At 46.4% G+C, this 5,026-nt stretch overlaps 1 protein-coding gene across 1 annotated transcript in view; it reads left to right on the top strand.

Moving 5' to 3' along the window:
• The first annotated feature begins 1,695 nt into the window (after positions 1–1,695).
• Positions 1,696–5,026, top strand: part of angpt1 (angiopoietin 1) — a 19,104-nt gene continuing 15,773 nt past the window's right edge. The window contains exons 1-2 of the mRNA XM_070547321.1: positions 1,696–1,833; positions 3,882–3,950. The gene's annotated coding sequence lies outside the window, so the exon portion shown is untranslated. The remainder of the gene's footprint in view (positions 1,834–3,881; positions 3,951–5,026) is intronic.

The raw sequence follows: 5,026 nt of genomic DNA, 5'->3' as shown, positions 1-5,026 counted from the left end.
AGGTCCTGGGTTCAAATCCCAACTGGGGTCTTTCTGCATGGAGTTTGCATGTTCTCCCTGTGGGTTCTCTCTGGGTGCTCCAGCTTCCTCCCACAGTCCAAAAATATGACCGTCAGATTAACTGGTCTGTCTAAATTGTCCTTAGGTGTGTGTGTGTGTGTGTGTGTGGGGGGGGGGGGGGGCTGCTGGGGTTCGGCACCAGCCCCGCGACTCTGCTGGACAATAAATGGGTAAAAAAAAATCCACTCAAAGTAAAATGTAGAAAACCCCGATGAGCGTATTTGAGTTGTTGTTCTCTCTCAGCTCCAGCAGGTGGCGTGAAAACCTACTTTTAAGTTCTTCTTCTGATGAATACTTTATTGTAATAATTAGTTTTGGACTGGAGGCAGAACATCGGTGATGTTTCTGAGGAAATAAATCAGTCACGAGCGTTTCCTCCTTCCTGTTGCTTTAGACGTTCATCTCAAAGTTTGCTCGTCTGGTCTGAAGTCCTTCAGTCTAAAGGTTTCACTCAAAGGGATGTTTGAGCCTCCGTCTCTCCTGCTGCTGCTCCCCCTGCTCCTGCTGCTCCTCCTGCCCCTGCTGCTCCCCCTGCTCCCCCTGCCCCTGCTGCTCCCCCTGCTCCCCCTGCTCCCCCTGCCCCTGCTGCTCCTCCTGTTCCTGCTCCTGCTGCTCCCCCTGCTCCCCCTGCTCCTGCTGCTCCTCCTGTTCCTGCTCCTGCTGCTCCCCCTGCTCCCCCTGCACCTGCTGCTCCCCCTGCTCCCCCTGCTCCTGCTGCTCCCCCTGCCCCTGCTGCTCCTACTGTTCCTGCTCCTGCTGCTCCCCCTGCTCCCCCTGCCCCTGCTGCTCCTCCTGTTCCTGCTCCTGCTGCTCCCCCTGCTCCCCCTGCACCTGCTGCTCCTCCACCTCCAGCTCCTCACCAGACATGCTGCAGAGTTGTGGTGGGTAACAAGCTTGGGCCCTTCCTGGCAGCTCCCAGACGGACTTGGCTGAAGTGTGAGGGGGCGGGATTAGAACAACACGGGGGGTCTGAACTGGGGTCAGTTTTAGCAGAACCCAGGAAGGTGTGGGTTTGCTGCTGGAGCTCCTCACATCCATCACTGGGATGCTGACGGCGGGTTCTGGTCCAGTTACAGATGTCACCCTGAGACCAGCGGCTGATGGAAATCTGCAGAGAAACTGGGAGTTGTCATTGAGAACTGATTCATTATTCCTGCTGATGCACACGCTGCATTCATGCGTGGGTCATGACGGTGGTAAGAAAGGGCCTGTGTTTGATATGCACCTCCTAGAGACCTGGAACCCCCCAAGGTGCTTTACAACCCAATCATTCATTCACCCATTCATCCTGTGGTGGTGATGAGCTACATTGTAGCCACAGCTGCCCTGGGCCACGTCTGTTAATGAAGCCTGGGAGATTTCTGCAGCTGCTGCTGGGTGGACTCTCTGGAAGCCTGTGAGAGAAGAGCAGCTGGGTGGCAGATTCCAGATCAGCTGCGGCTCGGGTCAGTCGGTCGGAGGTGTTGGTTCTGAACAGCTGCTACTGGTAAAAATAGATGAGCTGCTCATCCGACACCTCTCAGCTGATACGCCTCATGCAGCACCTCCAGGTCACGCTCAGATCAGAGACTTTAATCCTTCAAGATGTTTGTCCTCAGGAAGCAGAGGAGACATGGATCAGAACCGAACCCCCAACTGAGACTCCAGTCTGACTGTTCTACGGTTCTGAAGGGACCCACATGACATCACATGCAGCACTTTGTGTTTACGAGAGTCGGCTCTGATCAGAACCACCTGATGCAGCGGTGACCACACCGGGTTGCTCAGACGGAGGTGAACAACAGATCGCGTTCTGATTCAGAACCACTTTTAGAACTCGGGTCTGATTAGTTCTGTTCAGCCAGAAAATCAGGTCTGGGTCTCATTTAGGCTGAAAGCTCTGACTCGTTTTACCTGCTGCTCTAACTAACTAGCTAACTAGCTAACTAACAACTAACTAACTAACTAACTAACTAACTAACTAACTAAAACTAACTAACTAGCTAGCTAGGTAGGTAGCTGACTAACTAACTAACTAACTAACTAGCTAGCTAGGTAGCTGACTAACTAACTAACTAACTAACTAGCAAGCTAGCTAGCTAGCTAGGTAGCTGACTAACTAACTAACTAACTAGCTAACTAGCTAACTAACTAACTAGCAAGCTAGCTAGCTAGCTAGGTAGCTGACTAACTAACTAACTAACTAACTAACTAACTAGCTAACTAGCTAACTAACTAACTAGCAAGCTAGCTAGCTAGCTAGGTAGCTGACTAACTAACTAACTAACTAACTAGCTAACTAGCTAACTAGCTAACTAACTAACTAGCAAGCTAGCTAGCTAGCTAGGTAGCTGACTAACTAACTAACTAACTAACTAACTAGCTAGCTAGCTAACTGACTGACTGACTGACGGACGGACCGACCCTAACCCGTATAAGTACTCCCTACCTGATTCCCCGGTGGTTCCAGCTCCCTGACTGGTCTGGGTTCAGTCATTTTTGTTTGTTTATTTCTGTTTATTTCTCGTCTAGGGAACAGGTAAACACACGTGTAGAGAAGGAAAAATAAAAGTATGAATGTAGTGATTTTTGTTCTTCCATATAAATCAAGATTCATTTGATTTATTTCTTTACTAATTTTAGGAGATATGGCCAGTGGCTGAGCAGGTATATCAGTCTGGAAATGGATTCCATCTTTGTTAGACGAGTTCTTCCAGATACTGTCAGATCTCTCTGAAGCCAACTGTTTAAGATGTTCTTGTTTTTTTCTGCTGTGTTCAGAAAGTTCTTCTGGTTTCTATCACTTGGAACATTTGTAATATAAATTCCTAGATAGCAGACTTCTTTTTTAAGAGGGATGTTAAGCAAGGAGGTCTCCGGGCCTTCACATTTCACAGTTCACATTTATCAATATTGAGATTTAGTCCTGATGCCTCTGTTTTTAAAGCTGTTGGGATTTGTATGGCGCCAGACCCGTGCCACAACCCGTGCACGCGGACTGGGTCCACAGCGCGTGTGAACGGGACTCGCGAGCGAAAATATACATGGCGAGAGGTCAGTTGTGCACTGAGAGGGAGCAAACTGTGTCTGTGAGCGCACAAGGAGGTGCACAAGTGACAAACCTGCGTGCGCGCGTTGCCAACGAGCACACGGCAGAGGAAAACGTGCGCGCTCGGCAGCCTCTCTGCGCGCTCGGTTTCTGACTCCTGCTCGCTCGGCTGTAAGGGCTTTTGGCACTCTGGAGGCGTGGCCTGTGGCAGATCTTCTCTGTCCTCTGATTGGTTAGTTTACCCCGCACTTTACCCTCTATTTATATAAAAAAGTCTGATATTCAGTAGTTGCTGGCATAGCTCAGCTGGGAGAGCGGGTGACTTTTCCCCCGGAGGATCCAGGTTCGAATCCGGGCAAGGAAAATACAGTAGATGTCTTGTTAATTTTTCTTAATTCCTGTAATTTTATTTTACAGTTGTGACCGTTCAACTGTCATTAAACGTCCGAATGTTTGCTGGGCAGTGTTTTAAAAAGTGCACATAAGCTAGATGGTTTTAACCAGGTAAAAATAGACTTGTGGGTGTAGGTATGTTCAAGTTTAAAAAGTTCTTGCCTCATTAATGTATTGTTTATTTTTTTCAGCATTTAATTGACAAATTATCCTTTCAAATAATTAATTGATGAGTTACATAATTGTCCATTTAGAATTGTTGAATGGACTGAGTCAAGTTTGGTGCACTTTATATATTTCAAAACATGTTTTTTTTATTTTAATGATGCATATAAATAATTTAAATGTTAATTTAATGAAATATTTCTATTTTTTCATTACCTCACCCTTGTTTTGACAGATATGGACAGAAGAAAAGTGTCTGCACCCTCCAGAAGCCGGAAGAAGAGAGAGTATCACCTGTTGTACGGTACTGTATTTATTACCTGTTGTACATAGAGTATTACCTGTTTTATGGTACTATACTACCTGTTGTACGTAGAGTATTACCTGTTGTACGGTACAGTATTTATTACCTGTTGTACGTAGAGTATTACCTGTTTTATGGTACTATACTACCTGTTGTACGTAGAGTATTACCTGTTGTACGGTACTGTATTTATTACCTGTTGTACGTAGAGTATTACCTGTTTTATGGTACTATATTACCTGTTGTACGTAGAGTATTACCTGTTGTACGGTACTGTATTTATTACCTGTTGTACGTAGAGTATTACCTGTTTTATGGTACTATATTACCTGTTGTACGTAGAGTATTACCTGTTGTACGGTACTGTATTTATTACCTGTTGTACGTAGAGTATTACCTGTTTTACGTAGAGTATTACCTGTTGTACGGTACTGTATTTATTACCTGTTGTACGTAGAGTATTACCTGTTTTATGGTACTATATTACCTGTTGTACGTAGAGTATTACCTGTTGTACGGTACTGTATTTATTACCTGTTGTACGTAGAGTATTACCTGTTTTATGGTACTATACTACCTGTTGTACGTAGAGTATTACCTGTTGTACGGTACTGTATTTATTACCTGTTGTACGTAGAGTAGTATTACCGCAGCGCCACCATTTCAGACTATGGTTATGAAAGTCCCAACATTCACCAGTAGTTCACTACGTACGGTGGCACAGGAGTTAAGTACTCACCTCGTAATCAGAAGGTTGCAGGTTCAAACCCCGCTCAGTCTGTTGCTGTCATCGTGTCCTTGGGCAAGTCACTTAACCCACCTCTCCTGCGGGTGGTGGTCGGAGGGACCGGTGGCGCCTGAGCTCGGCATCCTCGCCCCGGGCAGCTGTGGCTACATGGTAGCTCATCGCCACCAGCGTGTGAATGACTGATTGTGTTGTGAAGCGCCTTGGGGGGCTGCTGAACCCTAAGAAGGCGCTATACAAACACAGGCCGTTTGGCCTTAAGTCATTTGTTTTTCCTTGAATATCATGGAGGAAGCAGGGATCTGCTGTTTGACTCCAGAGCTGCAGGAAC

This window comes from Nothobranchius furzeri, chromosome 19 (assembly GCF_043380555.1).
Source record: "Nothobranchius furzeri strain GRZ-AD chromosome 19, NfurGRZ-RIMD1, whole genome shotgun sequence".
NCBI lineage: Eukaryota > Metazoa > Chordata > Actinopteri > Cyprinodontiformes > Nothobranchiidae > Nothobranchius > Nothobranchius furzeri.
The sequence above is the reverse complement of the archived record's forward strand: the minus strand, read 5'-3'. Positions and strand labels throughout refer to the sequence as shown.